At 39.4% G+C, this 13,312-nt stretch overlaps 1 protein-coding gene across 2 annotated transcripts in view; it reads right to left on the bottom strand.

Moving 5' to 3' along the window:
- Window positions 1-13,312, bottom strand: part of SLC35F1 (solute carrier family 35 member F1) — a 416,917-nt gene that overhangs the window by 119,841 nt on the left and 283,764 nt on the right. The gene's annotated exons all lie outside the window — the stretch shown is intronic.

Consider the following 13,312-nt stretch of genomic DNA (forward strand, 5'->3'; position numbering starts at 1 on the left):
TTCTGTGGTCCGTGCATTGTGAATAACCCACCTCCTGGGACTGGTGGGTGGCTGGAGAATCAGACTGTCAGGAACCGGGGCAGCATGAAATACTTGCTCTTGTCGTCAGGGCTGCAAATGGAATGTGGCACCTCCACCTCTTCCTGTTCTGTTCTGGGTTGTGTCTTCTCAGGACACAGCTCAAGGCCCAAGGTCCCAGGAGACAATGTCCCACTGGCTTCGGTTTGGTCATGCATCCACCCCTTGAGTAAGAACTGGGGCTTCTCGAGAGCCACGTGGCCTGGATAGGGGATGGGGGTAGATCCCCTGACAAAAGTTGGGCTTCTTCGAGAGTGAATGGTTGCTGGCTGGGTAAAAACAACAATATTCACCCCAGAAGGTTTTACTATATATAGTTCTGATTCCTTTTTTATAATCTGTGGATGCCTCTGTATTACATTTATTGTGGGAAAATCAACAGTTAATATCCTCACCTGAGAAATCCAATTATTTAGGTAATGTATCAATTAAGTTCTCAAACTCCTTTCCACTTAGCTGTGCACAGTTCTGTCTAAGGTCAGACGAGGAAATTTATTATAATAATGACCTGTTAATACCATGTAAGCTCCTAGCTCTGTGGGGATAAGCAACAGAAAACTTAAAATGCTGTAGTCAGCATTACCGGATCTTGGCACCACTTCTCCTCGAGGGTCCATATGTTCTGGGTTGCTGTTCTTCGGTTGATCATACTTTCTTTAAGAACTGACATTTCATAATGATTTATGCCAGTCACCTGCCTCTTTGGGGTCATGTTTATTCATTCAGCAAATATTTATTGAGTACCTAGTAAGACTGTGCTACACTCATGGTTTATCGTAGGCACACAATGACTATTTGATGAATTAATGACTGCAATGCAGGCAGTGTGAAATGAATTAGACTTAGGTCTTGCAAAAGATCTCACGGTCTGCAAAGAGAGATATGCAACACCAGCACATGCATAGTTGTAAGGCAGGTAGAAAGAAAGAAGGACTAGAAATTCAGAAGAAAAAGGGCTTACCTCTGACTAGGGTGGTGCAGTCGTTTGCTAGGGCTACCATAGCAAAGTGCCACAGACTGGGTGGCTTAAACAACAGAAATTTACTGTTGCACAATTCTAGAGGCTAGAGGTCTGAGATCAAGGTGTCTGGCAGGGTTGTTTTCTTCTGAGGCCTGTCTCCTTGGCTGGTGGATGTTGTCTTGTCCCTGTGTTTTTACATGGTGTTTTCCTCTGGGTCCTAATCTCCTCTTCTTACAAGGGCACCAGTCAAATTGGATTCTGACCCACCCATATGATCTCATTTTCCCTTAATCACCTCTTTAAAGATTCTACTTCAAATACAGTCACATTCTGAAGTACTGGGGGTTAGGCCTTCAAAATATGAAACTTGGGAGGGGTATACAATTCAGCCCATAACTAGTGGTTAAGAGTGGATTTGTGAGAGAGGGAGGAAGCACTTGGGTGGGGACTCCCCTCTGACTCAGTTATGGAATAATCAGCATGTAACTTTACCTTAGCTAAGATGGTTGAGTTAAGATTGGACACATAATCTAAACAGAGCTAAAGAAATATAATAGGTTACCACAGAGTGACCAGGAGAAAGCTTTGCTCTTCCTCTAAATGTCTGAACCTGAAAGTCTGGAGGCTAGAACTGAAGTAGATTTCTTATAATCACAAGGAGAGAAAAAGTTCATTTGAGAATGGACTGTACCCAGGGAAAGCCAGAGTGAAGACATGTAAAAATGGACAATTAGGTCCTAATGCATAATCTGAGCCAGGTCAAGCTGCATGAAGTCAGCACTACCCTTCAGTTTCTCCAGTCTTTTTGTTGTTGTTGTTTTGTTTTGTTTTGTTTGTATTCAAGCAAATTAGAATTTGATTTTTTTTTTTGTCACTAGTTACCACAAGGCTCCCAACTGGTAGGCATTCCAAACAAGACTTTTCCTAGATCAGCTGGTAAAATCTTAACAGGGAAAAATGTCTTTAGAAGGGATTAGAAAATGAGGGACATGAAACATTTCAGTATATCAGGTGGATAATTTTTACTTGTTGAAAATTGTTAGGAGACTAATAGTAGTAATCATAAGCTGGTCTGATTTTAATTATAAGGAGCATTAATAACTCAGGCAGAAAACTATATACCTGCCAGTTTCTCCCATTTTCAGCCAACCTCCTCAAAGTGGAAAAGCACATATTTGCATAATTGGTTCCTTTTGTTCTTTTACTTGCTCCAACTAAGTGTCTTAGAATACCACTGCTATTGTTTCCACAGCTATATAGAATAGAGATAACATACTTTTTACAGGCCACTGAAATCATCATTGCCATTACTCAGTTTATTTAGAAAAGCAAAAGTGCAGATAAAACCTTTGGAAAAAGTAGAATCAGAAATCACTTCTGTTCCTTTTTGTCATATGGAGCCAGAATACATTTTTTTCCTTTTTTGGGTAACTAAGACATTTCAGAAGTCTTGATAATTTTCAAAAAATACTGACCCCTTTTCAGCAGAGTAATAAAATTACCTGTAATAAATTTATAAACTCTTAAACTCGTAGTGTCCCTGGTCCTATGAGAGCCCAGCAATGTCCTAAGGATATGGTAATTCTGGGCATCTAAACACTTAATAATCCAACTATAAAGGTAAGATTCACTACATCTACTTGTTAGAATATTTAACAGTTATTTTAAAAAACACTTTTAGAAAGGCTTTGTAAAACAATATAAAATGATGAAATATTAAATGTACAATAATCAGGTGTGAAAACTGTAAACCCAGTATGACTTCAATTATGTAAAATAAAAGCACAAATACTTAAGTACGGAAAGGCTCTAAAAATGACATCGAAACACTAACAGAGGTGTTTGTGATTGGGTGTTGGCACAGTATGTGTTTTTTCTATCTGGTTACATGTATTCTCCAATTTTTCTTTAATAAGCATGAATTGCTTTCAATTATGAATAATAAGTTATTCATAAAAAAATCTGTGCACTCCAAATAATAAAAAGGTTATTTTAAAATAAATTCCTCTTCACAAGTTTGAACTCTGATAATTTTTAAAAGATTTATAAAGAAATACGAGAATGATTTAATCCGCCAAACCATAAATGTCTTGCTCAAAGGAAATTGCAAAGTCATTTGTCATTATTTTATGAGCATCGTTCACACTCTGTGGTAGGTTCTCATTTCATTACCAGGTGCTTCTGGATTAGAGAGAGAAAATTACTTCCCAGGGTCACATATGAGTGGAACATAAAGAACTGGAGATCTCATCACAGACTGGCTAAGTGGAGGGCACAAGCAGGTCATATAGGACGTGCTTTAACACGTGCGTGTGCATGCATGTGTGTGTGCACGGTGCGTATTCCTCTCTTGATCCTTCCATTTTCTTCTAAGGAATCCATTGCTCTTCTCTAGGGGCCCTGGACCTTCTACTCAGGGCAGAAATCATCACACTGATTCAAAAAAGTAGAGATTTGCTATTATCCTTTAAACTTAATGGATTCCATTCATGCCAGGTGGGTAACTCTATTAGATATTTAAATGGCAATGGTATTTATGTCTAACAATGGGAAAAAGTCTTTATCTTCAATTAAGGGAATTCAAGGTGATGGTGAGCACGTAGTTTAGACGCAGGGGGTGAGGGAGGCTGTCAGGAGAAATCGTTTCTTGTCCCTGAAATCAGACTAGGTCTCCAATTTGGAAAAACAAAGAACAACTTCAGTCTTCATTAGGTACCTAGGAAGGTATGCTGACGTTGTCTTTCAACTTTCCTTCCTCTTATTCTGAACTTCACCTATCCCTCCCCATCCATAGGCCATCACCCCAACCCAAGTTTCTACCCATATTGATGGCCACCACTTTGTCCTAAGTTGCCTTTGAGTAGAAAAGTAAATTTCACGTGTGTAGGGAAACACAGCCTTTATGGTTTGTTATACACGAACTCGAGGAAAGTTCTATAAATCATATTCAACAGAAAACACCTCCTAAGTCTTATAATTTATTACATATGAATATTTTAAAAGAAATTACTTCTTAAAATTAATCAACTAACCAATCAATAAAACTCTGACTCATTTACTGATTTATTTTAAATATGCCTTTTTATTCTAACATATAACTTAGGAATTTTAATTTTGAGTAATTGACCCAATCATTTTTTTCCTACAAAAGGAAGCAAATGTTTCCTAAGGTCCCTGAGGTCTGTGCTTATAGTCCCTGGTCATATAGTCCTCCTTCCTTTTACAACATGCTTTTGCCTAGGCTTATCGTTAATATAAACATAGACCCAAGTATTTTTCTTACTTTATTTTACCCAAAGAATACTCTCTCTTACGCCTCTCTCTTCATTTCTCAATTAAGAGATTCTTACTTATAAGTGAAGGTAAGCCTTTGACCAATTGCACATGTCAGAATTTGTTATACTAATCACTTAAAAGTTTTTTTCTTTTTTTGTTTTTTTTTTGCGGTACACAGCCCTCTCACTGTTGTGGCCTCTCCCATTGTGGAGCACAGGCTCCGGATGCACAGGCTCTGCGGCCATGGCTCACGGGCCCAGCCACTCTGTGGCATGTGGGATCTTCCCGGACCGGGGCACGAACCTGTGTCCCCTGCATTGGCAGGCGGACTCTCAACCACTGTGCCATCAGGGAAGCCCTAATCATTTAAAAGTATTTTTAACTTTTTAAAGAAAATAAGACAAATTGTTCAGAATATCAGCTTCTCAGCTGCAACAAGTGATTAAATCCTGAATCTTCTAAATGTTAAGAGCTTTGATAGGGAAAATAAACATTTGTGCACAAGTGCTGTGATCCTGCCAGACACAGTACAGCTAATTCAATTTGCTTCTTGGTCCCCTGAGAAGGATGGAGGATGTCTGGTTTGTTCACCAGACAGCCTCTGTGACCCAAAAGGCAGGAATGTCCCACCTCTCAAGTTACCCAACTGCATGATTGACCACAAGATCTTCAAACCTTGTTGGAATTTTTTTCTGTTTTAAAAACACATAGAAATAGAAGGTTAGAGTAGTCACATCATTCTTTCTTGTGATATAAGAATCCAGAAATGTTTCCTATAGCTTTGCTTAGAATAAAGAGAATTCATAAATTCAAAATTTGATTTCACGTAAAAAGTTTTGTCTGCGGGTGGCTCTACATTAACCCATGTGCTGAGGTGATGCCCTCCCACTGGGATAAGCCACAGGGCGTGGAAGTGAGCTTAGAGAGGGATGGGTATGGTCCCTAAGTACTTTCTCCAAAACTGGCCCCTTATCAACAATTTTTTAAAGGTAGCATGTTAACATGATAGCTAAGAAGATGACAAAAACAGTTAGAGGATATAGTGTGAAAGCCAAGCCATCAGATAGGTAGAGAAAGGAATCAAAGAGTAGTAGCTTTCTTTCTTCTTTTTTGTTGTGGTAAAAATATATATAAATATATATATACATATAAGATAATATTAACAATTTTAACCATTTGTAATTGCACAATTCATTGCATTAAATATATTTACAGTGTTGTATTGCCATCACCATGCTCTATACTCCAAACTTTGTCATTGTCCCCAGCATAAACTCTATATCCGTTAAACAGTAACTCCCAATTCTCCCCTCCCTCGAGCCCCTGGCAACTTCTATTCTGCTTTCTGCCTCTGTGAATTTGCCTATTCTAGGTACCTCATATAAGTGGAATCATACAACATGTGGCCTTTTGTGTCTGGTTTGTTTCACTTAGCATAATGTTTTCAAGGTCCATCCATGTTTTAAGATATATCAGAATTTCCTTTCTTTTTATGACTGAATAATATTCTACTTTTGTTTATTCATTCCTTTGTTGATGGACACTTGACTTGTTTCTACTTTTGGTTCTTGTGAATAATGCCACTATGAACATTGGCATACAAATGTCTGCTTGAATCCCTGCTTTCAATTCTCTTGGATATTTACCTCGGAAGTGGAATTACTGAGTCATACGGTAGTTCTATGTTTAACTTCTGCAGGAAGGGATCAATTGTTTTCCACAGTGGCTGTACTATTTTACACTCCCATTAGCAATGTATGAGGGTTCTAATTTACCCACATCCTTGACAACACTTATTTTCTGTTTATTTTATTATAGTCATCCTAGTGGGTATAATGTGATAACTAATTGAGGTTTCGATTTGCATTTCCCTAATGACCAATGACATTGATTTGTTTCATGTACTTATTGGCTATTTATTTTCTTTTGAGAAATATCTATTCAAGTTTTTTGCTCATTTTTGAATTGGATTTTTTTGGTGTTGTTGTGAGTGGCTGCTTTTTAAAGTGTTGCTTTACTTCCAACCAACAGCACAGGCACCCTCCTCTACCAGAAGCCGCCCACTATCTTATACCCTATTTTAGAACTGCACACACGTTTGCAATGTCCTATGACCTTCCTTCCCAGCATTGTCCTGCCTTTATGGAAGATGGGGAGCACAGGTGCAGCTGCAACAGGAAAGAAGGGGAACATCTTCTGGGGGCCCCCTGGATGGTGCAGGAGCCAAAGAAACTCTGACAAAAGAAGTAGAGGCAAGAGGTAAGCCCCTTTTCTGCTCTACTGGGAATCTCCACTGTGGTTTTCTTGCAGCCGGGGTCACCTCATACTACTCATGGGATCCATTGCTTTTTGGATCTTCTTGCCTTTTTTCCTTGGTTCTCAAGGAGCTTTATGTCTTAAAGTACCTAATCAGCTGGTCAGTGGATGATGTAATGAAAAGTTTTTTCTAACACTGTATTTTGAAAGTAGACAAAGGGCTCTGTGGTAGATTGTGGTAGAGTGTTAAAATGGTGGCCACCAGAATCATGCCTTCCTAGGAGCACATCCTTGCACAGTCCCTTCCACATTAGCTCTGGACCAGCCAGGGGATCTGCCTTGGGTCACTAGCAAACATGACACAAGCAGAAGCTTGAACAGCCCTTGTGCATTCGGGTTTGCTCTTTTGGGCTGTGGTTGGAACCTTGAATTTGCCATGTGAGCAAGCCTGAGTCGGCCTACTGGAGAAACCATGGCAGGCGCTCCAGCCAACTATCAGACATGTGAGTGGGACCAGCTTAGATGGTCCAGCTCTTGTGGAGCCTTGGGGTATACGCGGACACGTGATCGAGCACAGGTGAGCCCAGCCCAAGTCACAAACCCACAGAATCACAAGCAACAGCAGAATCACTGTTTTAAGCCACCAAGTTTTGAGGTAGTTTCTTATTCGGGAATACATAACTGACACAGTCTTGCACCCACTATATTTAAAGAACTACAAATCAATAAGGAATGGACAAAACCCAACAGAAAATGGGCAAAAGGCTTGAACAGGCATTTCACAAAAGAAGATAAACATAAATATACAAACAACCAATAAACATATGAAAACGTGCTTATCTTCGTATGCATCAGGGAAATGCAAATTAAAGTGATACGGAGATCTTCAGCAGAATGGCCAAAGTTAAAAAGACAGAAGTTATTAAGTATTGGTGAAGATATGGAGCAATAGGAATTCTCTTAGATTGCTGGTCTCCTGTGGGAGTGTAAGTTGGTACAATCACTTGGGAAAACTGTCTGTTTGTATCCACTAAAGATGAATGTATACATAGCCAAGGCTCTGGAATTTCTCCTGAGTACCCAGAGGTATACTAATACATGTTTAACAACTATCCTGTTGTGAACAACAACAACAAAAAACAAGAAATAAAAGCCCTGATTTGTAGCATTTGTTGATTTCTGTGGTATAAATATTCCCACTATGTGACTTTAAGTTACAACCTGATATCACTGAGCACAAAGTTGGAACAAATGTGAACAATTGGCTTTGTGAGTTGGTACAAGCTAGTTCCAGCATACCAGTGTATATTCAACAGAAATGTATATATACACCAAGCAATAGGTACAACAATGCTCATAGCAGCACTATTCATAATAGCCCCAGACTGGAAAATACCCAAATGCTCATAGACAGTGGAATAAATTGTAGTGAATCCACGCATTGGCACACCATTTAGCATTAAGAATGAATGAACTATAACTATATGCAATAAATATGGATGTATTTTATAAACATAACATTGACTAAAAGCAGTCAGACAAAAGAGTATATACAAATGTTAATGATTCCATTTACACAAAGTTAAAAAACAGGTTAAGGCTAATTTATGTTGTTAGAAATTAGGATTGTGGTTAACTTTGGGAAAAGGATGGAGACTAAAAGCAGTTATGATGGGGGGACTTCTGCTCTGGGGAGTGGGTAATAATACTCTGTTTCTTCATCTGGACTCTGGCTACACAGGTAATTCACTCTGGAAACTTCTTATAATTTACTGACTATTCTCTATGTATGTTATATTTCAACGAAGGCTCAGAAGAGAAAAAAAGAGAAAAAAACTGCCCACTCAACAGATTCGGTAGCTTTGTGATATGTCTATTTAGTAAGTAAGTCACCTCTGAGAGCACACCTAGACTCAAACCTAAAAGCTTTTAAATAGTTTAGAAAATGAAAATAGGAATTTCCTAGTGGTCAAGAATCAAGAGAAGATGCTTTATTTATCCAACCATTATTATAAGGCAGAGTGACATTTTTAAAAGGCAAATTTGATCATCTCTGTTTCTAGTGTAAAAAGCTTCTGTGATGTCCCAGTGCAGTGACAGCAAAGACTGCACTCTTTACCCTCACCCAGGAGAGGCCTCACAGGATCTGGCACCTGCCTGCCTCTGTATCTGCATCTTGTCCTGCTGGTTCCCTGCCTTTCGATACTGCAGTAACACAGGTCTCCCCTCTGTTCCTCAAGTCCACCTGCCCCTCTCCTCTCCTCACCTTTGTGTCCACTGCTCCCTCTGCTGGGCTCTTCTGCCCTGCCTGTCCACATGACTTGCTCTTCCCTCTCTCTCTCTCTCTCCCGTTGGGTCCCATCTCAAGCGGTACCTCCTCAACATCTTTTTAAACCGTCTTGTGTAAAATAGGCCCTCCATCATTATTGTATTACTTTCTATATCATCTCTTACTTTATTTCTTTTATGGCATATGTTACTATTAGCAATTATCTTGCTGACTTGTCTTCCTCACTAGCATATTATCCTCCATGAAGGTACAGACTTTGTCAGTCCCGCTTGCTGCTATATTTCCTGAATGCTTGAACAGTTCAAAGCATGTAGTCTTGCAGAAATGCCTATTTGCTCCATAAGTAAATGAAGCCATGAATGGTTCTAAATTAATTGGAAAGAAACCAGGTCAAGGTGGAACACAGCAAACATCATGTTCTCCTGTGGTATGGTTTCCAAAGGACAATTCAGATTAGATGGGTACTCAGCTAGGAGTAAGAGAGTTTGCACTTATTTCTCCTCTAACGTCTCTCTGTGGACAGGCTTGCCTACAAGTCTTGGCAGGAAACAGACATATCCCTCCCAAAGGCATGGTTCCCTCCCCTTCACAGAGCAAGGTTTCCCTCTAAGGGCCTTGGATGCTTGTCTAATGCACACAGAGCCCTCCGAGGAAGATGTATAGAGGGGCCCTCCTGAAAGGTGGGAAAATGGGATAAAGAAAAGAGACTAGGGCAAGGCACTTATAGAAGAGGCTGTGAGAATCCTCAGTCTGTAAGCTCCTGCCTTGACTCCTGGAGAGGCAGCCCTGAGCACGGGCATCTCTCTTGCATTTGGCGTTCATTCACACAGATGACCTTTGATAGCAGAGTGCTATCACAGGAGGACACTGCTGCTCAAAGGGGCTGTGCTTACTTAAGGGAACCGCTGTCCTCAGAGTCCTGTGAATCTCAGGTGAGGGTTGAGATTCTGCGAAAATAGGGTGGAAGAGTGCATGGAGACATGGCCCAGCTTAGGAGTGAACAGCAGGAGTGAACATGAAAACTCCCAACGCTGCCATGAAATCTTGGCCACGGTGTGAGAGCAACTGGGCTGACTTGTGTTGAACGCAGTTTGCCAGAAATCAATTAGCCACAGGTAGCAATAATGGCTTCCTCTCTTGCTTCAAGGAAGCTGGTTTGTTGGGCTGTTATGCTCAATTTGTAATAAAAATGTAAATTGTTGGTGGCTCTCCACTCGTATTTTCTCTGCTTAGAACACTCCTCACCTATGCTTTTTTCATGGCTAAAATTTATCATTCAAGTCTCAGCTCAAATGTCCTCTCCTCATTGAGGACTCCCCTGATGACCCAACCTAAAGGAGCGTTTCTAGTCTCACGTAAGCCGCTCTGTCACACAAGCCTATATAATGGCCTTCGTAACATTTGTTACTACATGAAATCCATCTATCTGATTTGTTTATGTGGTTGTTTGTCCCCCTCCACCAGGTTGTAAGTTCCACGAGAGCAGGAACTTTGTCACCATCATAACTTCAGTGTTCAGAATATCCTAAGTCCTCGATACATTAATTTACTGAAGTACTGGAGATTTTAAAAGTCATTCAATAATGTAGAATGGTGCAGTCACTTTGGAAATGTCTGACAGTTCTTTAAAAGATTACACACAGAGGTACCATATGACCCAGAAATTCCACTCCTACGTATATACCAAAAAGAAAAGAAAAACTTGTATATAAACGTTTTTAGTGTAATTATTCATAACATATAGAAAGTAGAAACAATCTAAGCTTTAATCATCTGATGAATAGATAAATAAAATATGATATAGCCATACAGTAGAATATCATTTGGCAATAAGAAGGAATAAAGTGCTGATACATACTACAAAATGGATGAAACTTTAAAATATTATGATAAATGAAGAAGTCATTCACAAAGAACACATATTACATGGCTCCATTTCTATAAAATGTCCAGAATAAGCATGCCTATAGAGACAGAAACTAAATTAGCATGTGCCTAGGCCTGGAAAAGTTGGCTGGAAATGGGGAGTGACTGCCAATGGGTACAAGATTTCTTTTGGGGGGTGAAGAAAATGTTCTAAAATTGATTATGGGGATGGTTGTACAACTCTGAGTATATACTAAAAACCACTGAATTGTATACTTTAAGTGAGTGAATTGGATGATATATCAATTTTTATCTCAAAAAAGCTAGTATTAGAAGTCTGTTTAATAAAAAATATTTAATAATAAAAAACTATCATAAAGTCATTCAATGATGCATGATACCTGAAATTATTCATTCATTCAATCTTTCAACATGTATTCATCAGCTGCTTTGCAACAGGCTCATTGCTAAATGAGGGGGATACACAGATCAACAACTACAGTCTCTACCTTGAAGAACAAATAATCTACTGAAATGTTTGTAGTCTCTGTGCCAACTCCTCGCCTTATTTCTCATTCTGCAGGAAAAATCTGATTACAAGAAATCATGTGTGGTGGAGACTGCTATTTGTTGAGTAAAATCCTCATCCTCTTATTCTTCTCAAGCACACAACTAGATTACATTTCCTAGCCTCACTTGCAGTTGGGTGGCCTTGTAACTAAGTGTTAGCTAACAGTTTGTGAGGGGAAGTAATATATCTTCCAAGTCTGGCACATAAAATCTTTCACTTGCTCCTCCTTGCATTTTCTCCCTTCCTCCAATGGAATGAAAATAAGCATGCTGATCTTGGGAGCCACATGTTGAAAACGGCAAAGTCTTCATCAACTTGAGTCCCTGAATGACACTGTGGAGGCAAACTTCCCAAGCTGACCCCTAATGGCACAGTTATACTAGGAAGAAATACCCCACTAATACTAAAGCAAAACTTAGTGTGACCCTAACAAACACACTGGGGTAAAATAAAAAGACAGAAATATCGTTGGCTGAGATGCCCCTTTCAATCCCTTAAAAATCTAGGCTTATAGGTGCTGTTTTCATTTCCATACAAAGTGGTAATTTTATCAAGTTTTGATTAGACATGTGTTATTGCCTTTATTACTTAAACCTGGTTTGGTTTCTTCTATTCCTTGAAACTGTTGCTACTGCAGCAACCAGGTACCTGGAGTGATACTGGCAGGGGAAAGGGTAGTCGTGGTTAAATACAGTGGTCCAGGCAGGTGATGCTAAAATGTAAAAACAAGCAAAACACCATGGTGTTCACATGTAAATTATCAAGAAAATATTGGGGTGATCCCCTAGCAAAAGTGTTGCCCCATCTAGCCTCCTCCATTTCCCTTCTTGATTTATTTTCCTATTATGCCTTTCATTTTTAACTGCTTTCTGACTAACCTTGATAGTAATTTAAACCCGATTCCATTCATTTTATCACATTAGATGGTGAAGGACACTCTTTGGGATGGATCTTAACTCAGGGATTGCAAACGAACTTAGATATTTGTTCAAATAAGCCCACTTTAGGAAGGCCAAGTTGCCATGAAGATATCATCAAACCTTTGAGAAAATAAGCAAACAAGGAAATGAACAAACAAAAACAACTGTCCTGGTGTCTATTCATCTGTGGGAAAAATTAAGTATCACTTCCTGTCATAATTCTCGCACTTATTGCCAAGCCCCAAATTCTTCCACCTGCACAGAAATAAGAGATTGTAAACTTAAGTAAAGAAGGGCAATTCTGTTACCCTTCCACAGGCCACCAGGTGTTTAGCTCTGTGTCCTAACCATCAGAGGGCCAAGGGAAGAGGAGGAAGAACCTGGGAGAGAAAAATATTTCCAAGGCAACTGGCACCAAGGTTCTAGCTATGGACAGAGTGACCAGAGTCCTTGTGCTTGAGACTTCCCCAAAATAGCTAAAGATTAAAAAGAGCAGCCAGGGACTGCTTTAAACTAACACCAAAGAAGATGCCCAGAAAACGATGGGGAGAAATTAAAATTGATGCAGAAAGTAGAGAGGATCATATCTAGCACGCTCAAGGGCTTTGCTGCCACTCTATAATTCTGTCTGTGGGACTTTCAAAACAGAAGGCTGTCAAAGGTACAGTTCCAGAGTGCTCTGAAAGAGACATTAGATGAGAAAGAGAAAGGAATTGGAAGGGATGTGTTTTATGAGGTTTTCAAAGGCCATAGTTGCCATCACAAATTGAAGCAGTTTATAAACATGTAATAAGTTTTGGTGTGATTTTGGGGACCTGGCACTCTCACCTACACTTCTGGTGGAAGTATGAATGGTACAACAATCTTTCTAGAGGGCAATTTGGCACTGTGTACCAAAAGTCTTAAAATACTATTAATTAATTCTCCACCCCTCCAGTCACAAACTATGTGCTCTTTGATGGAGTTATTGCATTTCTAGCAACTTATCCTAAGTTTAAAAATGAAAGGAAACAAGGTTTCCACTGTCAGGATTTTTCACAGTACAATTTATTATTTGGAAAATTTGACACGACGATGCGATTGTAAGGAAAAAT

The sequence above is a fragment of the Mesoplodon densirostris genome, chromosome 12 (assembly GCF_025265405.1).
Source record: "Mesoplodon densirostris isolate mMesDen1 chromosome 12, mMesDen1 primary haplotype, whole genome shotgun sequence".
Taxonomy (NCBI): Eukaryota; Metazoa; Chordata; class Mammalia; order Artiodactyla; family Ziphiidae; genus Mesoplodon; species Mesoplodon densirostris.